Source organism: Scylla paramamosain, chromosome 35, assembly GCF_035594125.1.
Source record: "Scylla paramamosain isolate STU-SP2022 chromosome 35, ASM3559412v1, whole genome shotgun sequence".
Taxonomy (NCBI): domain Eukaryota; kingdom Metazoa; phylum Arthropoda; class Malacostraca; order Decapoda; family Portunidae; genus Scylla; species Scylla paramamosain.
The window spans coordinates 15,593,392-15,619,557 of NC_087185.1; the positions used below are offsets into that span (position 1 = coordinate 15,593,392).

The window sequence follows — 26,166 nt, forward strand, 5'->3', positions numbered from 1 at the left end:
TCTTCAGAGCAACACCAGCAGCACTGGATTGGTGTGGCACAGTATATCTGGGAATCTGCAGCAGAGCTTAATAGAAAAGAGTTGGTCTACCACAGCTTTCCCACAACCCAGTGCACTGATCAGTCTAAATGAAGAAACCCTTTGAGGTTACTTCATGATGTATTCCTCTCACATGCATCTACTCATTGTACTGTACATCCATCCCATCTATGTTTTGCTTTTGTGTAAATTTTCCATATTTAGTTCAGTTGCTCTTCCAGCTACCAGCTTTGTTGGTCATGGCTACCATGTGCAAGCATTGAATGTGAGATGAAAGAGGTTCCTTGTAATGTGTATTAGAAAGGATAGTCATCTGAAAAATACTGCTAATGAGAGTAATTTGATGGTTGTGTATTTTGCTGTGGAGAGGGAGAGGTAAAAATAAGTGAGCTGGCATTTCTACCCAAATTTTGACTAGACTATCTTTAAGAACCGCTTTGGATGCAGAGACACCTTGTTTGTGCAACAATTGATTACCTGTCCATATACAGGATGCTTCTTGAATACAGTTTTTTAGTTAATTTTTGGGACTCACCCAAGTTAACACATCAGGTTGGTTGTTGTACATACAGAAGGCTTCTAATTTCAAGGTGCTCATTTAACTTGGCAGTATCACCCAAACCTTTTATCAAGGTTAAGAAGCATCTTGCACATGCAGGTCTTCTGTATGTGCAACAGTTAAGTGTACATCCAGGGTGCTTTATTTGCAAGGTATTTTTCTTTTACTTGGGTGGGTCCCAGAAAATCTGCTTAAAAAAGATCATGCGTGTCAAGGAGCACCTCACACACGAGATAGTTAGTGAATTGTTGCATTGTTGCACATGCAAGGTGCCCCTGTATGAATGGTGCTTTATAATTTATTCATCTTTTTTCAGTAGAAATGCCACCCCCCCAATTCTTTTGTGTCTTCCCGTTGCCACAGTTAGTAGATAATACTTACTTGCCCATTTTTAATTAGCAGTATTGTTTTATAGGTGACTTATCCTTTCCAAAAATACACATTACACAAGGTCTTTTCATCTCACATTTTTTATGCTGCACATGGTTTAGGCATGACCAACAAAACAAGGTAACTGAGAGAGAATATTTTCATCTAGCTAGATCAGGGGGGCTGTTCTGGTGGGCATCAGAAAGGTTACTACTAGTAACGACACCATTTTGAAGAACAGGTACCCTTGTGTGTGTGTGTGTGTGTGTTTAGTTAGAGGTGAACGAAGTAGAACAAGAAAAAATATTGAATTTATTTTATTCAGTAGTTTGTTTTGTGCACACACACACACACTAGTTCGTTTTGTGCACACACATACTGACTGTGCCCACTGTGTATGTGTGTGTATTTTTACTCCCAACTGAGATCCCCCATCCATCCATGCATCACAACAAACAACTACATGTTTTTCACACACAGTCTTTCTCATCTTTCTTGCTTTTTGATGCAAATAATTTCCAAGCCTGTTCACCTGGCCCCCCCTCTCTTCATAAGCCCTCCACTTTTCTTTCTTGTGCTTCTTTGATGCAGACCTTATCAAGCCTGTTTTTTCACCTTGCCCCCTCTCCATATTTCTTCTATTTTAATCCTTTCTTCCTCTTCATTGATGCAGTCCTTCCAAGTCTTCCAGCCTGTTGTTGTTGTCTTAGTAGTCCTTTTATTCTTGTTGCTACATACAGCCAATATATCCCATATTCTTCAGGCACCATCATCTTTCTACTCCTGTGTTCATCAGGCTGCATCATTGCCATTCATCCCTGAAAAAAATGTGTTCTACACATGATTGTAGGACTGACTAGTCAGTCAGTCAAGCAGCAGCACAATTTTTGTCAAAGTTGGTGGTGGGCAAGATGACCCCTTTAGGCAGAAACCCCCAATTGATATGAACTAGAGTTGCTGTTAGCTGTGCTGATGATGTACAAAGAAAGCATCCCTCCCCTCCCCACTCACACTGCAATCTGGTTACCTACAACAGATTTTTATATACTGAGGACATTTTTAATAATTATGTATTTTTAATTAACCCTAAACTGATCTCATAAAATTTTTTTATGTAAATAGGAAAACAACAACAGTCAGTATTCACTCTAGAAAAATTATGGGAAAATGTGCAACTTGTTTACATACTTCTCTATGTATGAAGTGACACACCAAGTCTCCACTGGTGTGTTGACAGTCATGTAACAAGTTAATATTGTTTCCACAACTTTAAGTTTGATATTTTTCTATTGATTCTTTTCCAATCACCTTATTAATTAACCTTGCCCTAAACTGATTTATTTATAAAGCAAAAAATTTGGGAAAAGAGCATGATAATTTTCATGGTTAGGTAATTATGCTCTCCTGTCAAACACCTGCACACCATGGTGGTTACAGTGTTCATAAACTCTTGATACAGTATTATAATTATGCAGTCTAGTCTAACCTTGCACGTGTACAACTGTGATTTACATTTTCTACTAGTCATTTCATTACACCTTGACATTTCTTTCATATGAATACATTCAGTAAATATTTTGTAATATTTCCACTAGACCTCATTACTCAATTATTTTTCCTGCCAGACACCTGAAATATATTATTTAATATTGTTTGTTCCCTCTTCATTTGGTATCCTGACTTCACTCCATCTTTGGCATACATTTATATTCTTCCTATTTTACCTCTGTACTGTCCATCAAGACCTCTTTCCTAGCATTCATCTTAAGCATTTTTTCATGCACACACTGAAATTTATCTTTCACTTGAGTTGATAAATTTGTTTCACCACCTGCCACTCTCTGCCCAGAATCTTAAGCTGGTGGATTTGATCCCCTTGAACACCGTTAATTTCTTCACCTTCACCTGACAGTAAATTTGTTATACACCACTTTCACCATCACTTCTTTGCATAACAGACATTTCTCAAGTAATTCATTTCCACATGTGAATTGTTGACCTTTTCTCTCATTCCACACCTAAGTAACATTCATTGCAATATGAATGTTTATACTTTTCTCCTGAAGTGACCAGATAATAAATGTGATATTAAATGTATCATAGCTGATTCTTAGTTTTCTGTGCTCAATAAACAGTGACCAACATGATAGCAAATGCTACAGTATTAGTTTTGCACATAGTTTAAGTGGCACCTCTCTTCCCAGTATACATTGATGCCCATGACCCTTTTTGAAGTGGTATTATTTCAGTGGATACCTCCCCATTTATAGTCTTGACAATCAAAAGCACCAAAATATCTGTAAGAACATCAATACTTCAACTCTGCCTGTGAAGATCTTGCTATAAATAAATCCTAAGCAACATCTTCATTTAATTTTGTTACCTCTGCTTTAATTTAGTGCTGTAGATTATGTAAAGATGACCAAAGCTAACCAAAACCGTCCTCATTATTTGGAGGATTTGCAAAACAGTTGGTGCTTGATGACACGTTATTACAATACTCGTGAGTCTGGTGTCTTCATTAACGTATCTGCCACTGGTTAGTTACCCGAGCTGCGCTGCTTATGTAAATACAAATCAACATGATTAGATCCCCTCTCCTGTTTAATTTATGTACTATCTTGTCCCTCCCTTTCCTCCATCCATCTATCTATCTATCTATTCTCCCCTTTGCCTCTATGCATCCATTACCCCACCCAATCTCTCTCTCTCTCTCTCTCTCTCTCTCTCTCTCTCTCTCTCTCTCTCTCTCTCTCTCTCTCTCTCTCTCTCTCTCTCTCTCTCTCATGCACTTAGTATTAAGCGTCAGTCATGCTGTTAACTTGACAATTCCAGAATCTTTGTTATCAGACATGACTTGGATTTCCGTTTCTTTTCCTATTCTTCCTTGGCCATTCTCTCAGTATTCCCCGGTAATTCATCCTCACTTCAATCTTATTCTTGTTCCTTAGTCTGTCCTCTCCCCTGCGGTTATGTTGTTGAATGCAAGTACTGCGTATTTAACACTAATCCTTACTTTTCCTACAATCATACCGTAAAATTTATACACCTTTCCTGCTTTGTCAGTCACTCGGTTGGTCTCCATTCTCCTTGCTTTTCCCGTTCTGAAACGTTTTGCGCTCTCACCACGACTATTTTACAAGGCTACTGAAATGATTAGCCGGGTTCTGAAGCGTGTTGCTCCCTTTGATAATGTAGAAATCCTATTAATCTGTCACTATAACCTCGAAAACATTCGTGTAGCTTCAATTAGAGCCTTTTGATATCGTGGTGATGCGGCGCAGATCCTTTTTCAGGATATGGTGTTCCCAAGTCTAACTCCTCGTAACTCCTCCAGTTTTCCGCTACTCGAGTGTTGTGTGACTAGGCTATGCACTATCCTCCCCTAATGGCCTTGCAAACTCAATTATCTCATTCATTCTCCGTTCAAACGCCATGACCTTGCTTTTTTCCCAGCGTCACTTCCTCCCAGGCAGCAGCAGCACCTCCGTGTTTGCCAGCGTTCTGGGCTCTGCTGAGGTGAGGGTTAAGGGAAGATGAGAAACGGGGGGATATTAATAAAGGGGCAGTGATGAGGGGTAAGGTATTAGGGAAACGCGAGATTACTAATAAAAGGGACGGTGGTGAGTGGAAGGGATAAGGGAAACGGGGAGATTACTAATAAAAGGGGCGGCGGTGAGTGAAGGGGAAAAGGGAAACGGAGAGATTACTAAGAAGGGAGCGGTGGTGAGTGCAAGGGATATGGAAAACGGGGAGATTACTATGAGAAAGGGACAGTGGTGAGTGGAAGGGATAAAGGAAATGGAGAGATCACTAATAGAGGCGGTAGTGAGCGGTAAAGAATGAAGAAAATGGGGAGATTACTATTAGAGACGGTGGTGAGTTGTAAGGGATTAGGGAAACGGGAGATTACTAATAAAGAGACGGTGGTGAATGGACTGAGGGGAAACGGGGTGGGGAGGAATCCTGACTAATCCGCTCTAAGATGATTAAAATGAACTCGGGCAGTCACCAACAAGGATATAATTGTAGCGGATGATCAAGTAGAGGATTTTTAACTTACAACTCTCTAGTGATATACAAATAATATTAAAATATGGAATCTAGAGCCGCGAAGTTTATGCCATTTTCTACATTTGAATTACACTAAAAGCTTTCACAGTTGTGGTGATCATTAAACACTAAAAGTGACTAAAATCGAAAGAAAAATCGTTTGCATAGACGCATATAAAATATATAGAATAGGAAGTCATTTTGTCTTTTCAAGGCTGCAACATTTTAAAAGACTGAAGAGCAAGGATAAAGTCTAAAACTTCGATTTTATTTTCTTAGGATTGGGAATTATTACACATATCTAGCACTGAAAGAGTTTAAACCTCTATTGGCCGTGCATTTGTATTGCTGGATGGCTTCCCTGGAGACTGTCCGACCGCCAGTCCTGGTTACAATATAAAGGGGGAAAGGTCATCGTATGCAAGAACACGATTCAAGCCCTTGCCTTGTGTCTGACCTCCACGAACTTTAAAACATATATATTACATACCATACTACCAGGGAGACCAAGATAGTGCAGTCTCCGTACACGAGACAAGACGAAAAATGAAAAAAAAAAGAAATAAAATAAAAATAAATAAATAAATAAAACAGATAAGCGTTAAAAATAAGACTACTACTGATTTATAGGTTATGGATGAGTGCTTAAATCTAACGAGTATTTTGTTAAGCTTTGGTAGAGAATATGGATGCATAAAAAAGAGGTTTTGTTAAGGAATAACAAGACTATGGATGGTTTGTTAAAAAAAAAACAACTAAGGGTACATCCTTGAATGTGAACCATGCAAAAATATATAAAACAAAAATATATATAAAACGACAGATACGTCCATTAATGTAAGGTATATTTCTCAAGAGGTAAAAAAGTTATTTATATGACGTGAATTGAATATGAAGAAAGGAACCGTTGGGAATTCCTAAGTTGTTGTAAATAGACAACTGTATCCTTTGGTACACCTAACATTATACTCACAACACAAGGAAACCCTCTGAGCTGATATTCAGTGTGTGCTCGCGTGCGCGCGCTCACGGCCGCACTTTCCCCTCCACGGTGGACGAAGGCGGAGGGGGCAGGGGGGTATCGGCCAAGGTGCTTCCCTGTAAGTAGTCATCATCAGGTGTGAGCAGTCGCGTGCACTTGTAGGAAAAACACGTACATTGTATGCTTATCAAGTATTTGCGTGGAATGACTGATTCTATTATGCTCCCCCTCTCTCTCTCTCTCTCTCTCTCTCCAACCAAATGTAAAAGAAAAAACTCCAACCAAATGTAAAACAAAAAAAAAAAAAAACTTCCTGCCGTGAAATAACTGACTTTTCGTTACCGATGTTTTTCATTGTATAGTGCAAGTGATAAACTGCAAAACCACAAGTCAATGCATTTAACCACAAGGGAACCACATTTTTCTTTGTTTACTCGACAACCAGCCTTTGGACAGCCGCCAATTATGGAAAAAAAAAAAAAAAAAGCTTCATTAACAATCGGAGGTAGGCACGTTCATTACCATCTAGTTACGACTCGCTTGTGCTTACTGAGTACATGTGAAACACGTTACAGACTTTAACAATGTTAATGTCCACAAGCTTCAATTATACAAGAAAATATCTCAAAAACTGGCAATAGAAGTTTCTAAAGATAAACAACCTTTATTATATCCTTTCAAGGCGAGTCATTTCCTGCCAGACATTTGTTTCACTTGCTTCACGCGTCAACAACAAAATACGAGGAAAAGAAAAGGCTTCTACTAATACGTATCGACTTGCTAGCGAGAAGAACGAAACACATCTTAATTATAATGTACCCTTGAACTAAGGACAGTTCCACTCCCCCACCCAAAAAAAAAAAAAAAAATCAATATCCTTTCTGAAAATCCTTCCACGATAACCTGAACGATAAACATGGAATTCCATCAGACACGTCCATTTATCACGAACATTCCCAGAGTTGAAAGGTCAACGCAACGATACCGAAGATAATTACACTTGGGAAAGCGCCTCATGAAAAATGCAAGATAAACTGAAACTAGACAAGACATTCATCACCTAAAATCAAATTGTCTCTTATTATGCAGATTTACGATGAAAGTAGTGAAACGACTTTACGTACAGTTCTAACGTGCAGTTCCTCTCGTCTCTCTCTCTTTTTCAAGCCGATTCCACTTATGCGTCGCACTTATCAGAGTTGAGTCATAAATTTAGTCAGAAGCTCAAGCGGTGGAGTGAGTCAGTGGGTGAGCCAGGGTCGTCGTTGCTGCCTCTGCCTCCCTCGTCCTAATTTAGCAGACCAGCTCAGTCCGGTGAACGCCACAGTATTACCAGCATCAGCCAACCACTCACTACCACCACCACTATCACGTCACACTATAATACCCCAAGCTACGCCACGATGCCATCACATCTGCCTCTGTTGAGATTGCCGTAACGCGCACACACACAAGCCACTCACAATCGCCCACGTCACTTTTATTTATTTATTTTTTTTCCACTATGTATGATTGTTATCACCATATTTTGCAGTAGTATTAAGTTTCATCACACTAAACCACCGCTTTCTTTCACTACGCACCCATACAGAACCATCTTGTGTGATACCAAACTATACACCACCACTTACACACCACTTCGTAAAGCACAAACACCACTATAGCAAGAAACGAGGGGCACCACCACCACCACCACCATCACGTCACCAGCTTGTCACTTCAACACAACCAACTCACTCCTACGCACGAAACTTTTTGGAGCAACATAAGTTATGCGAGAGAAGACACGTGGCTCCTCCTCCTCCTCCTCCTCCTCCTCCTCCTCTTCTTCTTGCCCTCTCCGCTCGTGCAAAACCCAGGTGCTAAGATAGGTTTAGATTTAGCCTTAGGTGTGTGTGTGTGTGTGTGTGTGTGTGTGTGTGTGTGTGTGTGTGTGTGTGTGTGTGTCGCTTTGTCTGTTAATCACATGCAAGTATGTCAGTCTGGTATAAATTATAATTATTATTATTATTATAAAATTATTATTACTAAGTAGGGAGTTCATTGTCACATGGGTTCGTCTCACATAAGAAAACACGTGAAAAGTATACATACGTGCGTGACCTCAGTTTGACGAGTGAAATTTGAATATCATGATCACATTTTTTCATAATTATACACACAAAAATCTGGCAGTAAGTAGATTATAAACGTGAGCGATTTATTGGAATTCTTTGTGTTCCTTTTAATTGCAATCTGACCAAATATAGTTTTAATACCAATGAACTAGTTTTAATGAGGGCACGATTCATTAGCGAAAGACTAATGATTGGACCAGAAGTGCTAATTAACTATTGATCGAGAAACACGTGTAACTTGTAACAAACATAACAGTGGAAACGCGGCGGGAGGAGGAAACACGGCAGGACTTTTCGCAAACACTCGACAAAGTGGAAATGTTGAGGAAACACGGGAGGAAGCAGAAGTACAATAGCACAGGTAGTGATGTTACAATATCCACTGAATCTCGTATCTAAAGCGAAAAACTTAATACGTGGACCTAAATGAATTGCTTTATAGTAAGAGGTTCGCAGAGACCAAAGAACAAGGAGCTGTGACAAGACGGTAGTTGCCAGACACTCCTCTCGTCTGCAACGTTTTGTACAATGACATCACTACTCTGGGCATCTGTACTTTATTCTTATGTCAAGTTTCGTTACGTCTCAGTTGTTGCCTTCTTCAGAGTAGGGACTGGGAGGTGACGCAACTTGTGTATCGCTCCTCGTGACTCACCCGTATTCAGAAACGCTTTGCTCTCACCACGACTATTTTCAAAGGCCACAGAGATGAACAGCCGGTTCTCAAGAGTGTTTCTCCTGTTAATAATGCAGAAATCTCGCTAAACTAGAACTATAGAAATACCTTAAAAACCCGTGTAACTTCAATTCAAGCCTTTCTAAAATGGTGGAGGAACGCCACAGAAGGTTTTCAGAAACCGGGCCTCAGGTACAAGATCGTCACAAACTAAACCTCCCAGTCAGTACACAATGAAGAAAGCAAGAGCAGAAAAGTAGCATAATAAAATACCTGTGTTTCACCCTGCGTTTCCTCTCACTACCACATTCCATTGTCATATTTAACTAGAATACACTGGCTCATGCATGGTGCAGTCTGGTTACAGGTGAGTGACGAGCTAAACCACTCACCAAACAGGAAATATTTATTAACTTCTCCGCCGAGGGAACAATCGATTAATAAAAGTACTGGAACCGACTGGCGACGTGCAAGGGAATGACATTGTGTTCCCGGGTCAAGTTTTCATCCTGCTTATCAGTCCAAGAACTCCCCGCGGTTGGGTTAGGTATGGATATTCGATTTACCGAGTTAAGTAAGGCTATTTGATTTAAAGTACAGACGTATACTCCTTAAAATCAAACTAATATTCGTAAATCAAAGATAATAACATCATGATTTTAGCCATTCAACTACCAATGATTTATAATTCCTTCATTTGAATAATCATACGCAGTTTTACGAACAAAAATGAAACTACAGGTATTAGATATTTAATTACGATCACTCTTGTACTCTTGTTACCAGTGTTGTCTTCGAAAAATAAAATACTCTAAACCATTACCAAAGTTTCATTAAGATTTCAGAAACGTGAAAGGAATATAACATTAAACCAAGCATTATAAGAAAAAAAATAAAAAAAAAAATGATACATAATATATATATTATATTATATTATATATAAATAAAAATATATACAAACGTGATATCGGTGCCGGTGGCGGTAGTGGTCGCGGTAACGGCAAGCCAGGTACTGACTACAGCCCGTAACTGCCGGCGCCTGGCCACTGCCGAGGTTCACACTGAGCATGCGCAGCCTCCATTCACCGGCAGTTACTCGCGGGCAGCCTTAACTGTGCTTAGGACCGTATAACCTGAAAGAGTGATTCGACAAATAAGAGAGAGAGAGAGAGAGAGAGAGAGAGAGAGAGAGAGAGAGAGAGAGAGAGAGAGAGAGAGAGAGAAGCACATTTTACAAGTCAGAAAATAGGAAAGATCACAAATTTAATGCATCCCCCGATTTGGTAATGAGGCGGGAAAGGTTGATTTTGTAATATGCGCAGGTAGGGAAGGAGCGCAGGGTTCAATTGGCCATACGTGAACCGAATTCTGAAACGCTTCGAAGTCTCGTCTCTAACATTTAGCAGGTTCCAGCGTTTGTTACTGGGGATTTCATTGGTGTTTCCATCACCATCTTCGTAATAGTTTAATATTTACCTCCTTTTTAAACAGGTATTAATTACATTATTATTATTATATTTACTTGATCTGCGACGCGCGCGCACACACACTGACTCGCTCTCACTCGCGAAAAAAAAAAAAAAAAAACTATATAAAAGTTAAAACTATATATCAGTTACGTATTTCGTATTTATTTATTTGTCTAGATCAGTTGTGCCAGCTTCATTTTACTTTGATGTACGAAAAACACACTGAGATAAAAGGCAGAGTGGTAATAAGAGTGACGGAAATTTAAAGGTAGGCTGGTATTTAAAGGCTTAGCTTGAAGTGGTGAGAGACTGTTAAATTTAAAAGGAGGGCAAGGAGAGAGAGAGAGAGAAAGAGAGAGAGAGAGAGAGAGAGAGAGAGAGAGAGAGAGAGAGAGAGAGAGAGATTACTAGTGAGAAATTACTAGCTTTAAAATTTGAGTTCCATAATTCCTGATGAAAACTATACTCAAGCATCAGATCCTCACAAGCAGGCCAGGCTGTGAACAAAATGCGTCTTACACTAAGGAGGAAGACCGCGATGCAGAAAAAAAATGCTAAAAATATACCGCACGAACCGCAAATGGAGGGCTCACTTAGGAAGCCCTAAACACACACACACACATACACACTCACACACGCGCTCACACACAAGACAAAGCAGCAAAACAAAATAAAATGAAAAAAATGTAGATCTCAAGAAAACGTACATTTAAACAACACAACGAAACAGACAAAACAAAGCACAAGACGTACGTAAATAAAACACTAAGCAAACAAACCACAACAGACAACACAATACAACACACACACGTCTTAGGAGTAATGGGAACACATGCAGTGACCATGACCAGCGAGTGTATACAATGAGAAACAAGGCAGCGGCAGGTGACGACTCGCTTTCCTCTAAGTTGAACCCTTATCAGTGCACACAAATAGAACCTAAGATGCGAATGAGTGGTAGGTTAGGTTGGTGTAGGTCATGTGTTCTTACATTCCTCTTCTTCGTTGTCGTTGTCGTCCTCCTCCTCCTCCTCCTCCTCCTCCTCCTCCTCCTCCTCCTCCTCCTCCTCCTCCTTCTCTTCCTCTTTTTGTTTTCATTTTTTTTCTTTTTTCTCCTCTTCCTTTTCTTCCTCCTACTCCTCTTCTTTTTATTTTCATTTTTTCTTCTTTTTTTTCCTCTTCCTTTTTCTTCCTCTTCCTTCTCATCTTCTAGTTCTTCTTACTGCTCCTCTTCCTCTTTCTCCTCCTCCTCTTCTCTCCGTCTTCCTCCTCCTCCTCCTCCTTTTCTTCTGCTTCTTCCTCTTCTCCTCTTCCTCTTCTTCTTCCTCCTCTCCCTCCTCCTCTTCCTCATCTTCCTCTTTTTTCTCTCCCTTCTCTGCCTCCTCCTCTTTCTTTTATTCTTTTCTTCTTCTCAATCCCCTTCCTCCTCCTCCTCCTCCTCTTCCTCCTCCACTACATGCATAACACATTAGCACATCAACAAACATTTATTTCTTCAATATTACACCAACAACATTTGTTATATAAACTGCGCCTTTTTTACCTTCACACTGGGGCTTGGGTTCTCTAATACTGTAATAAATGTAGAGTAGTGTAGTTACATCAAACGGCCTATTAATGATCTACGGGTTAGTCTGTTGTTTGGTATCCAGTTCCATCCACTTTTTCTCCTCCTCCTCCTCCTCCTCGTCCCCCTCCACCTCCTCCCCTATTGACGCGTCCTTGGTATGTGTGTCTTGCATGTTTATTTCCTCACGCCAAGGTAAATCACTCATCAAAACCCGTTGTTAACAAGACATTCCTTAGCACTCAAATTTCCTCCTCACGAACTATCAGATATATATATTTTTTTTCCTACCAGCAAATGCATACAGGGGAAAAATGGCTTGATAACTTGGTGAGGGATAAAGAAAACAACTTATCGCTTACATTATCAGCGTAACCTTGTATGTTTTCTATTTATTTACTTATTATTAATATCCTTTATCTGCTCTTTTTTTTTTTATAACATGGGCAAAAAACACATTACTAGAATATGTTTAAAACGCGACCTTGCATTCTTTTCTGTATTACTAGCACGAAACTCCCACTGCTTCCTTTTGTTAATACTATACTTACTTCATCTTTTGTTAATACTATGCTTACTTCATCTTTTGTTAATACTATGCTTACTTCATCTTTTGTTAATACTATGCTTACTTCATCTTTTGTTAATACTATGCTTACTTCATCTTTTGCATTTACCCTTCATAGCTAGTCACGAAATTTATTATTGTTATTATTATTTTTTCTTACATCTTTCCTGTTTACCCTTCAAAACGTCATTAAAATAATAATAATAATAACAATAATAATAATAATAATAATAATAATAATAATAATAATAATAATAAAATATTATTATTATTATTATTATTATTATTATTATTATTATTATTATTATTATTATTATTTTATCATTTTTACTTTCATCTTTCCTATTCACCTTTGAGTCACAAAAAAATAGTTATTATTGTTAATCATTATTATTATTATTATTATTATTATTTTCATTATTATTATTTTCATTATTATTATTTTCATTATTATTATTATTATTATTATTACTAGTAGTAGTAGTAGTAGTAGTAGTAGTTGGTAGTAATAGTAGTATCATTATTTTACAAAATTTTTCCTGTTTACTTTTAAGTTTGTGACGAAAACTAATATAAAATAATATAAAATAAAAACAAATATAAAACAACCTTGTAACTTTTTTTTTTATAAAATCTATTTTCACTCATTCACACGAAACTAATGATTTCCTACTAGTATTGCTTCTATATTACATCCTTCCTGTTTTTCTGCCGTCTTGGGGAGGGGGAGGGGAAGAATAAGGGGGGAGAAGGGCTGTGGTTGGGGTGGGGAGGGGAGAGGCGCCGCACCCAGCCAGTATTAACCAGGATCCATATGACACACTGGCCAGCGAGCACGTGAGGTCAGCGTGGGTTGTACTGTCACGTCAGTTGTCCCAGTAATTCACACACACTTCTGTCTGAACTCATCTGTCCTTCTACTGTGTGAAATAACGGAGAAAAACAAAGATAAGGAGAAATACGTAAAAATTATGGTTAAGTGCATCAGTCAATGGATATGGCTGATAACACGCTGTCCACTCGCTGGTTGGCCGACCCGTCTGTCGTATGCATCCTGTTGACAATAGTGAGGTGGCAGGTGAGCAGCGCCTTCCGCACGCTCACCTTCACCTACTGAGGGTCATGCTCATTATTCCAGTCATGCACGTTACTCTCTTCCTTTACTGGAGTTACATTGACATAAAATCGCTCACTCAGACACAGACAGACAGACAGACACACACACACACACACACACACACACACACACACACACACACACACACTTCCCCACTCTCTCTCTTTCTCTCTCTCTCTCTCTCAACATTAACATCATGCGCCACACTTTCTTTTTTTTCTATATCGCAAGGATCATAACCATTTTTTAACTTCTATTCTTTGTCCTTCCTTCTCCTGCCGCCGTGTGATCCCGTTGCCGTGGCGCCTTTAAGTCAATCTATCATTCACTCATTCACTCTTTAATCCCCTTCCTCTCTCTTACTTACGACACACGTCTACTCCCGAGAACGAATCCTTATCAGCACTTCACGGTAAGCGAAGAAGAGTGAAAAAAAAAAAAAACGTGGGAACGCGAATCCAATGCTATCTTCTTAAAATTCTTAAGAAATACAAGAGTGAATGTCGGAAAATGTAACGCGTAAAGTTAAGAAATCGTTGTAACTGAAGATGAAAAGAAAATAATAAAGTATAATGCAATAGGTCGTATCAAATAATAATAAAAATAAAGAAAAAAAAACGACTAAGAAAATTATGAAGACAAACGAAGAGGACCAAGACAAAGATGAAGAAGACGAAGAAGAAAACGAAGCCTAAGAAAACGAAGACAACGACGAAGAAAACGAAAAGACAACAAAACAAAACCACCACTACCACACCACCACCACCACCAGCCCCACCCCACTTGAAGGAGAAGCCAGAATAAACAATAGCAAATTGTGTTCAAACATAGCAAGGAAGCGCGTGGACAGAAACATTGGCCGGAGTCAGCAAGTACCGACGGCTCCACTGACCCACTTAGATACACGGCGGAAAATTACGAACAAAATAATCATGCGGATATGGTGATTCATTATCGCCGGAGAGAAAATAGGAAATAAAGGACAAATCAATCTTGAAAACTTGTCTACTTTCACTGAGGACAAAAAAAAAAGAAAAAAAAGATGTATACTTATGTGAGATTAAGAAGCAACAGAAAATGAGCAAATTAATTCGAAAAGTCATAATTGCCGGAAAATAAAGAAAATGAGGGAAAAGTCACTGGCGAAACAAGTCTAAATTTACTGATGGAAAATGACAGACAGTACAGATATGAACAACGAATACGTCGCAAAAATGAACTAACAAATCCATAACAAAAGTTCAGATTTATAATTTCCAAAAAATAAAGAACATGAGAAAGCAAAAAATATACAACAGCACTGAAACGAACCTTAAGTTAATAATGAAAAAAAAAGGAAGATACAAGCATTAAAAAAAAAGCCAAGAAAATTAACATAAGGCAAGAAAGATAAATCAGCGTGAAACAAACCTTGGTAGTTACGTTAATGATTAAGAAAAAAAAATAATAAAAAAATAAATAGAGGCAGAAAGCATAGTAACAAATTAATAAAAAAAAAAACGAAAAAAATAAAAACGAGTCATTATCGCCGTAGATAAAAAATAACTAGAAGTAACTTACCTTCACTGCCAATGAAAGAGAAGGAAGGCGGGAGGCAGTAAGAAGAAAGTATTAACATACAAAACTATATAAACTGAATCTTCCTTTCTAAAGTCTCACTCAAGCCCGTCTCGATCGCCTCTCCAAGCACGATACGACACCAAGATAGTGAAGTTTGGAGAAACAGGGAAACTGCGATAAGAGGATTATAGGCATGATAACGATATCGCAATAATAAAGATACGTATATACTATATTGGTACAGAGAAGTGATAACAGCACTGGCTAAGGCTTAAAAGGAAAAAAAAAGTGCAGTTGCTTCTGGAAAAAAAAAAAAACTCATAAAAAGAGTTCAAGGATATGAGAGAGAGAGAGAGAGAGAGAGAGAGAGAGAGAGAGAGAGAGAGAGAGAGAGAGAGAGAGAGAGGAGAGAGAGAGAGAGAGAGAGAGAGAGAGAGAGAGAGAGAGAGAGAGAGAGAGAGAGAGAGAATGTAAAAAAAAGTTAAGAAAAAATGCTGTAAAAAAACACTAGAGCAAGACATGACAAAGCAAAAGAAGTAAAAATATGAAAGTTAATAGAAAACGAAGCTGAAGAGGAGGAAGAGAGAGAGAGAGAGAGAGAGAGAGAGAGAGAGAGAGAGAGAGAGAGAGAGAGAGAGAGAGAGAGAATGGGGGAAGTAGGAACAGTACGCACAAAAACCACCAGCAGGTTGTAAGGGGCAAGGATCGCGGAGGGGGTCGGGGGACAGCCTTGCCATGGAGACGCTACTTGCTTGTCACTAACGCGGGGGATCAGTGACTGCCTGCTCCTCGCTCCGCTGCACAGAGTATTAGTTACACAAGCTCTCCACGTCCCCAGTTAATCAAAGTGCTCATATCCGAAAGCTGTCGCCCCGCTCACCGGTCGTTAAGTTACACGGGCCTGCACTTACAAGGTCTCTGTTTAGGTGGCCAGTAGCAAGTCCTCAGGGAACGCAGCACACTCAAGCCCGTCCTTCCCAGCGGCTGCAGCAGGAAGGCAAGGCAAAGTGCGAGTGATATTTGTCTCTGGATCGAAAGGTTTGGAGTCTAGGTTAAGGTTAGTTTCAGTATATCAATGGCCGGAGTTATTCACACACACACACACACACACACACTGCCTGAAGAATAAACCGTTTATTATTATTATTATTATTATTATTATTTTATTATCATTATTATAAATACATAAATTAAGTAAATAAATAAAATAAAATAAATGAATGAAAATAAATAAATAAATAAAATAAAATAAATAAATAAATATGTAAATAGATTAACAACATCAAACATATAAACTGATAAAATATAAAAGGAAAGGGAAAAACTAATATAAACTAAACGAGATAATGAACTAAATAAGTGATATAAATACAAAATAATACGGAGCTGACATACTTTTTTTTTTTTCGTAAAGAAAACTTCACTGACTGACCAAAGTACTTTTCACACACACACACACACACACACACACACACACACACGGCCATGACACCTCGCAGCCAGAAAGTTATTTCCCCTCCCCTCGCCAGCTCACCCTGGACTACAATAGGAAGGCCCCACAGCATGCCGCATTCTGTTCCTGTTTGTCACCTTCCCTCCCAGCATGCGAGTTGGTGAGAAATTACGGACTTCATCAAAATTCCCCTTAATTAACCCTTTGATTAATATTTGGCACTTGTTTCCTTAATTACTAATCACTGAGACATCTTTACTTGTTCTACAGCCACCTCCAATCTTTAAACTGTGTAGAAATTGGAAAATATATTATTTTTAATCCCTCTCTTGTAGATTCTTGTAAAGATTTCATGCATTACTTCTGGTGATGTTAAAGGTTTCGTATCGCAGTGAAAAAGTTAATTCCATCTCTTAAATTCTGAAGCATCACACAGCCAGCTTCATTGACTCCTGTACAAGTTCCTCTGGCAATCTTTACAAATAACGAGGAGTGAATTAAATCGCAAAACCAACCCGGATGTTTAAAATAATATATCAATGCTTTGCGGAGTCAAACTTGAGGAAAATAATCAATCGTGAAAAAAAAAACACTTTCTAGTTAAATCTTCCAGCATAATTAACATTTAATCACCCGTTGTGTACCCATACTGCATTGCCATTAAGTGAAATATAAATGCATGTAGTCTTAAATAACGGCACAGGGAAAAAAATAAAATAACATTGTCGAACGCGTGACGAATCCTTGTGTTGCTAAAAGTTCGTCTGTTTGTTTCCTGTGCCGCGGGGAAGGGAAGGCGGGAGTGGGGGAGACAGAGGAAGGCAGGTGGAGTGGTGGTCCTGCTGCTCCTCGGAGACCTATATTTCTCCCACAACATCTACTTCCGCAGATTACACGTCCCTTTTAAACATATTGAACTCGGACCAGAATCCCGGGAATAAAGAAATTCGACATGTAAATGGTCCAAGTGGCGGAGGTAGTGGCAAGGGCTCCGTCGCATCCACGCTCCTTACAGTAATTGACTTCCGTGCATTACTCTCTCCCACGCACCTCACTCATTGAAGCCCGCGCTGAGAAACGCTTTGCTCTCTCACCACAACTATTTTCAAAGGCCACAGAGACGATTAGCCGGGTTCTCAAGAGTGTTTCTCCTGTTAATAATGAAGAAATGTTGTTAATCTGTCACTAGAAGTATAACAACACATCCTTAACTTCAAATATGAAATTATATAAAACCTTTTGAAAGTAATGGAGGTGCGGCGCAGAAGTGTTTCAGCATGTCCTCAGTCACACCCATGTTCTGAAAGGCTTCGCTCTCTCATCAGGATTACTTTTATAGGGCACATAAATCACTTATTAGGTTTTTTTTTTATTTTTTATTTATTCCTACATTGATGAAGAATCCCTGTATAACCCTTTCACTGCGGTATGAAAGAATTCACAGCACTAGAATCAGAGCACGGAACCTAATATCATCTACAGGAAAGAAGGGGATAAAAAGAATAGATTTTACAACCTCTAGTCAGTGCAACGTTTGAATGTGGCTGAAGAGCAAGGAAAGATGTCTCAAGAGAGGTTAATGGTTGAGGGAAGATGCACCAAATAACAGTGAAAGGGTTCATTCTAACTATAATCAATCAAACACCCTTCAAGACTCCAGTAACATCTATTACAGCTTGTTAAATGAGGTCGAGATAAGGCGCCGAAACGCTTAAGATTATGAACTCATCTATTATTAGTTCTGACTAGTATTGACAGTATGGCACGTGTTATTTATTTATGTTACATGTTAAAGGAGCCAGGTCACACAAAATGAGAGAGAGAGAGAGAGAGAGAGAGAGAGAGAGAGAGAGAGAGAGAGAGAGAGAGAGAGAGAGAGAGAGAGAGAGAGAGAGAGAGAGAGCTCCAAAACAAACAGAAGAATCCGGTGTTGACCAGTTTCATATCTGACGTGTCTTTATACTCTTTCAAAAATGTTCAAGTCGTAGGAAGGAGAAAAAATAAAGACGGGTAGAGAGTTTCAGAGTGTATCAGTGAATGGTAAGAAAGAGGAAAGACATCGGTTAACTCTTGCATTAGTTGTGGATAGAAACAGAAATAAGATTTGGGTATAAAGTGTTATGCAACAGAGCCGTGGGAGGGAGCGAGCGAGGGAGGCATGCAGTTAGCAAACTCAGAAAAGCAGTAACCATTGAAATAACGGTAGTTGATGTTAAGAGATCCAACACTGCTGCGGTGGGTAAAGGAATCGGTAACAAAACCATTTACTCCACAAATATAAAACTTGAGATAAAATGTACAACTCAAATCACTCGTTTTCTTTACTGATATTTCGAAACCATACTCTAAGCTTGCACAACAACATTCTATTGAGCTTGAGAAGACATAGCAGTTAGTCAAAAAGGTTAATAATTCAGTGAGGCAGCGGGCACTCACTTGGCGGGGCAGCGCGGTGTGGACAGGACTTATCTCGGGATGTGACGTAGCCAGAAGTGCGTCACAAGTCTTACTCACTCATCTCTCTTTTTTCCTTCTCTACAGTGCGCCTCTATTTCTCTCTCTCTCTCTCTCTCTCTCTCTCTCTCTCTCTCTCTCTCTCTCTCTCTCTCTCTCTCTCTCTCTCTCTCTCTCTCTCCTCTCTCAGGCAGGACAGACAGACACACACCCGTCCTTCCATCAGTTCCCTACGAACACTCCTGGCCTTGAGAAACTGGAATCTGCCACTCCACCTCGCCCATCTCGCACGTGCACCAGGAGCGGCGCATCCCTCACATCCAACACTTGTGACCTTGACATCGAGAGAAGAAAACAAAGCTAAATAAACGATTCCACGCCGCTAATCTAATATAAGAAAACAATGAACAAACACGCATTTCCTCTACCTGTTTGATAACCTTCACGATTTGAGCGATAGTTTAACTGCTAACCTTTAAAATACGTTAGTATACCTCACCCTGTAGGTTAAGTGAAGGCAAATATTGTGTAGCAGCGTTTACTCGAGCATGTTAGCAAATACACACTGTCACATTCACATTGGCAATATTTGAGGCCACACGTATGACATCACTGACACGCGCCTCGCCTTCAGCTGACTCGCCGTAAACAACACGTACCAGTCTTCCTTTTACGATTCATGTATGACGCGTGACGGCCACCTTACTACGTCACTGAGGCTTCCACATCTTTGGGTGACATCACGCTCTTTCCCCCTTTCCTGTATGCTTCTCTGTTCAAATTATATCAAGTCAAGCTAGGTTTGGTTAGGTTAGGTTAGTTAAACAAAGCAACATTTTACAAAAGTCGACAAGGACAACGTAACCTTGAACTTGAAAAATGGAAGAAAAAAGGGAAGAGGAACTTTGGTCAGCTATCGCGACTCTGACTACAACGCAACAAGACGTAACCGAGACAGAGTCATTAATTCAGATAACACACAAGTTCATAAGCTGAATCGCAAATTACCATTATAGTTTTGCAAGAACTCAATGAACAAAGCAGGATGATGAGGCAAGACGAGGAATGCAGAGAGAGAGAGAGAGAGAGAGAGAGAGAGAGAGAGAGAGAGAGAGAGAGAGAGAGAGAGAGAGAGAGAGAGAGAGAGAGTTTCGCCAGGTGTGCAGAATAACAGTATCTGAATTTAGTCTTGCAGGTTGCACGTCCTTGGGCTTCTGTGCAGCAGTCGTAGAGGGAGGTATGAGAGCCTTTAAATCTCTCTCTCTCTCTCTCTCTCTCTCTCTCTCTCTCTCTCTCTCTCTCTCTCTCTCTCTCTCTCTCTCTCTCTCTCAGCCAGTAAAGAGAGTAGCTGATGTAGCCAACAATTGCTTAACCTTTTCCTGTGACTTACAACTTTACTCACACACACACACACACACACACACATACAAATATATACATGCATACACATCAACATGTTCTGTCAGCTTGTTTGTGCACGTGTGTATTTGTGTGTGCGTGCGTGTGTGTGTGTGTGTATGTGTGAAAATGTGTCCATGTGTATGTGTATGTGTCTGTAGGTATGTGTGACTGAGAGCGTGTGTTCGTATGTGCATGTGTGTCAGCCCAGTTAGTGGTGATGAAACGATGGTCGATATTTAAACAGCGATGCGTTCTGTTCACATTAGCGGGGTTCAGTCACTTTCCAAGCCGGCGCCAGTGATGAGAACCCCGCTACAACACCCCGTCAACCCCCTTCTTTTCCTGTAACGCTTCACTTTTCGCCAAAAACAATAAGTGAGGCGCAGACAAACCCTCTTTCCTAAGGGCTGAACCTTCTCACTCGCAACAATAACATGGAAATGGTTGATAAGCTTCGTGAGAGACTTTTAAAACCCTAGCATATGGAAGGCCAAGCTCCTCGCGTCCCTAAAGCCCACAAACCTAACCAGAGCCACCGGGAAACAAGCTTAACCGCGCGAGATCAGAAGGGCTGGAGCAGTGTGGCAGTAGAGCCGCGGATACGTGCGTCCTCCACGGGCTAAGTTGTCACATTCCGTCCAGTAGGGAATTCTAGATCATTTGGTTATTGAATTGGGTCATACGCATTAACTGACGGAAGATGCAAAGCGTTTCATATAAATTCCAATCTATTACAAGTTGATTGGAGCGATTTGCACGACATAGGCTCTTTCGGCTGGCTGGGAAAAGGGACAGAGAAAAAAGAATAGGCATTTATCTGATTGGCGAAGATTGTGGTTGTGACTCTTCGTTGTCTAAGCCGACGTAGAGGGCGACAGTTTTATCATTTGTTAAATTTCCGAGGAGAGAGAGAGAGAGAGAGAGAGAGTGGGGGGGAAGGGAGGAAGGGGGAGAGGGAAGACAGAGGAAAGAGAATGGTAAAGTGGAGGGAGGATTCCAACCAACTCTTTCACTTGATGATTCTTTATTTTAGTTATTTTTTACGTGGTGATGCGCTCTTACTTCACACACACACACACACACACACAGCTAATTTAACGAGCGTCGAGAGAGAGAGAGAGAGAGAGAGAGAGAGAGAGAGAGAGAGAGAGAGAGAGAGAGAGAGAGAGAGAGTCGTATATGATCCAAATTAGTTTCCCCTTAAATCTAGAAGTAAATGAACATGCGACCATGAGAGAGAGAGAGAGAGAGAGAGAGAGAGAGAGAGAGAGAGAGAGAGAGAGAGAGAGAGAGAGAGAGAGAGAGGCTCTTTACAATCCCAATCCCCCGGGCAAGGTAACCAGCCCGCCCTCTCTTCTCTCTCACCTCACCTCACCACTCCACAGACTGAATGGCGCCTGCTTTGACTGACTTGCAGGCTGACTGACTGACTGACCGTTACCAGGCGAGCGGAGTCACTTCGCTACTTCCGGGAGGGCAAGTGACCGTGGGGAAGAGGTTAATGGGAATTTTTACGTGGGTAGGGGAAAAAATGTCTAGAAAATATGGTGATTTTCATTTTTATTATGTTATTTGCAGCTACTACTACTACTACTACTACTACTACTACTACTACTACTATTACTTGAAGATCAGTTATTTTGAGTTATGTAAGGTTAAGTGTTATTGAATTCGGTTACTTGACACCTTGTAATAATGTAACATAACCTAACGTAAGAGCAGCTGGCCATGACTGATCTTCAAGTGATGCGATACTACTACTACTACTACTACTACTACTACCACCACTACTATTACTACTACTACTACTACTACTACTACTACTACTACTACTACTACTGTTACTACTACTATTACTATTACTACCACCTCTACTATTACTACTACTACTAGTAGTCTACTACTACTACTACTACTACTACTACTACCACTACCATTACTACTACTACTATTACTACCACCACCACTACTACTACTACTACTACTACTACTACTACTACTAATACTCCTGCTGCTGTTGTTGCTATTACTATTATTACTACTACTACAACACCGTCACCACCATCACTACTACTATCACTACTACCACTACACCGCCACCACCTTCACTACTACTACTACTACTACCACCACCACTGCTACTATCACTACACAAGCCACCACCTTCACTACTACTACTACTACTACTACTACTACTAACGGTATTGCTACTGTTACATCATTACCACCTCCACCGCCATCATACCCACTACTACTACTATTACTATTACTACTACCACTACTACCACTACTGCAGCGGTTATTCCTTCCAAACGAATCTCTTGAAAAAAAAAAAAAAAAGTTCTCACCAAAAATCAATTAGCGTTCTGTACAAATCACCAAACACACACAAGTCGTTATAATTCTCATTACAACGAGTTAATGAAGGCAACGCTTTGATGAACGTGGTGAAAAAAAAGTACATTTATTCCTCACACAGGCAAGCATGAAAACACGAGGACTGGGGAGGAGGAGGAGGGGGAGGAGGGGGAGGAGTAGGGAGGAGAACGTAATTATGACGAAAAGAGATAAAGAAAAGGAAAAAAGTGAAGGAAGAGATTATTCATGCTTTATTTTTCTTTCCTCTTCCTTACCTATTTTTATTTTTCAGTTTATTTCATCATCATTACTATGTCATCACCAAACTTTCCATATTTCTGCTCTTTCTTCCTATTCTTCCTTTCCTTCATTTTTTCTTTATATTTATTCATATCTATCTATCTATTTATATTCATCCATTCATCTATACGTCTATAGAAGAATGAAGTAGAAGGAGAAAGATAGAAGGAATAGAAAAAGAAAATAGGATGAAGGTGATGAGAAGATTATGATGGAGAAATTGAAAATGAGAATAAATAACAGAAAATAAATAAAGAAAAAAAAAAATAAATAAATAAGACGCGAAGAGCCACAATATGAATAGAATGAGTTGAAGGAAAAGTGATGATAAAGGAAACAGTAAAAGATTATGAAAAGATAAGAAATACGAAGAAAAGGGAAGAGAGAAGGAAGGCAAGAAACAAAGAAGGGGAAGTAACAGTGAAAGAGGAGAAAGAAAACAGAAAAGGGAAAAAAATAGGAGGAAAAATGGAAGGAAGAAGGAAGGGTACAGACAAAGGGAAGGAAGGAAGGAAGGAGAAAGGGAAGGGAAGGGAAGGGAAGAGCGGGGCATGAATAGGATGAGAAGGATGGGAAGGAGGAGGAGGACGGGGCAGCAATAGGAAGAGGAAGGACACCTGTCTCTCTCCCCTTCCCTTCACCTTCACCTGTTCCCTTCCTCCACCTCCAAATATGGCATCTGACCAGTCCGCCTCCACCTGAGAGAGAGAGAGGAGAGAGAGAGAGAGAGAGAGAGAGAGAGAGAGAGAGAGAGAGAGAGAGAGGAGAGAGAGAGAGAGAGAGAGAGAGAGATTCCTATGGTTCAAATTTGAGAGTTTGCCCTAAAAATCTTGATGTAAATGAGCAAACGACCATGAGAGAGAGAGAGAGAGAGAGAGAGAGAGAGAGAGAGAGAGAGAGAGAGAGAGAGAGAGAGAGAGAGAGAGAGAAAGCCCAGGTGGTGGTGGTGGTGGTGGTAGTAGTAGTAGTAGTAGTAGTAGTAGTAGTAGTAGTAGTGGTGGTAGTAGTAGTAGCACCACCACCACCAACACCAAGACCCAAAAGGTGAGGGAAAGGAGCGCCCCTCTTCCCTCGTGGCCTTGTGGCGGTGACCTTGCCCGGAAGAGTGCCAAGGACGAGTGACCCCGTTACCCACGCTGACCTGACCTCGGGTGTAAAACGGGACGAGTAGTGACTCACCGGTGACGCGCTGAGAGAGAGAGAGAGAGAGAGAGAGAGAGAGAGAGAGAGAGAGAGAGAGAGAGAGAGAGAGAGAGAGAGTTGGGAGCTGCAAGTTTCTCTCTCTCTCTCTCTCTCTCTCTCTCTCTCTCTCTCTCTCTCTCTCTCTCTCTCTCTCTCTCTCTCTCTCTCTCGTCTTTAAACATCATTCACTGACTTCTATTGCAATCGTCCTTACAACTTCCTTGCACTTTCAACCTTGCGGACATAGCGCTGCGGGAAAGCAAGACGCGACCTACCTACGCAGGATCAAGTGGCACCAACCCCATCTAGCGAGCGAATCATAACACTCACATCACGACTGAGAAATAGCAACCAGGAAGGAGAATTAGGTTACTTGATCATGTTAGCTGGATCTCTCATCTTCAGCAAGCTCCGAGCCGGGGAATGCTGTGTTATTTTGGCAGCAGATGGCACCACTGTCTCCACTTTCACTTTGAGCTCCGGCTATGCGCTTCGCTCGAGGAGACATGAGGCAAGGCGGGAGAGAGAAGCGAGGAGTACTAGGAGAGTCGCTGGGAAGTATAAAGGAAGGAATGATGGGTAGATAAAAGAGAAAAAGTAGCCGAGTAAGAACTGTAGAAGGTTACTGCGAGGACAAAGGGCACGTGTCTATTTATAGTGAAGAGAGAACAAGGAACAGAGAGAAAAATAATGAAGTATTTAGGGAAACGAATAAAGGAAGCAAGACAAGGTTGGCCGAGGACACACACACACACACACACACACACAAGCGGAAGAGAAAGCCTTAGAAACCCTACAAAGCCGGTCGCTGCATGACAATATGAATACACGCCAAAAAGTAACTACTACTGCTACTACTACTACTGCTACTACAACTATTACTACTACTACTGTTGCTGCTGCTGCTCGGTGAAGTGTGGGAAGCGACAAGTGGGCTAACTGGTGATTCTCTGGTAGACTTTCTACTCGTACAGTGATCAGTCAGTCGTCTCAGTGAGTGGAAAGGTCATGAAGAAACTGACGCCCTCCTCGTGTGTGTGTGTGTGTGTGTGTGTGTGTGCGGTGGTGACTCAACAACTAGTTTCTCTTTCTTTACTAGAGAAAACTTCCCAGATCTCCTCCTCCTCCTCTTCCTCCTCTTCGTACTATTAACCCTTTCACTGCTAGTCAATCTTTCTCTTAATCATCTATATCTTTTAAAAGACTTGTTTTCATATTACAACTTGTTTTCATATGACAGTCTCTTAAAAAGGTACCTCTGTAGCTCTCAAAGATTACATTAACCTCATATCCTTTCCCTCTTCATATCCATCCAAACAATTTCTTAGTGATCTCAGTGTTTGCATAAGACGAACATGACAATAAAATACAATAAAAATAATAAACGGGTTAACAGGTATCATAACCCTCGTACTATTACTAAGCATCACAGTTATTACTAGCTACTTTTTTTCTCCCCTCCCCTCCTCCTTCTCCTCTTCCTCGTGCTATTACTAAGCATTCTAATTCTGTTACCAGGTATTCTTCTCCCTCCTCCTCCTCGTGCTATTGCTACTAAGCATTAAGTGCTTCTCGAACTATTACTAGGCATTATTCCTCCTCCCACTCCTCTTTCCATCATCAAGTGTCATTATTCATCTTCGTACTACTATTTGTTATTCCTCCTCCTCCTCCTCTTCCTTTTTTCTCCTTTTACCAGGAAATTATTCTTTTCCTCCTATCTTGCTCTTATCGTTTCTATAATTATACATTTTCCTACTCTCACTATTCCTATTACTTCTCTTCCTTCTCATCGTCTTCGTTCTCTTCCTCGAACTGCAATCACCATTACCAACACTATAATTACTAATCACTACACCATCTCTTGTCTACTCTTGCTCACTTCGGTCTGGCACGCCAAACACGGGTAACCAACTCAAGACCTTACGTTTGGTTAGCACAC

The 26,166-nt window shown here is 40.3% G+C and overlaps 1 protein-coding gene and 1 long non-coding RNA gene across 3 annotated transcripts in view; one reads left to right on the top strand and one right to left on the bottom strand.

Annotated features, from left to right (window-relative positions):
* The window catches only part of LOC135090689 (metallophosphoesterase 1-like), a 29,337-nt gene extending 26,007 nt beyond the window's left edge, over nucleotides 1-3,330 (top strand). The window contains exon 12 of the transcript XR_010262084.1: nucleotides 1-3,330. The gene's annotated coding sequence lies outside the window, so the exon portion shown is untranslated.
* On the bottom strand, nucleotides 1,270-26,166 carry LOC135090693 (uncharacterized). Of its 2 annotated transcripts, none has more exons than XR_010262085.1 (4): nucleotides 26,152-26,166; nucleotides 9,757-9,928; nucleotides 5,994-6,118; nucleotides 1,270-1,785 (listed from the first exon to the last, which is right to left on the bottom strand). It is a non-coding gene; the product is annotated as an uncharacterized LOC135090693 (long non-coding RNA). The 2 variants fall into 2 exon arrangements; XR_010262086.1 differs by lacking the exon at nucleotides 26,152-26,166 and adding an exon at nucleotides 15,077-15,091.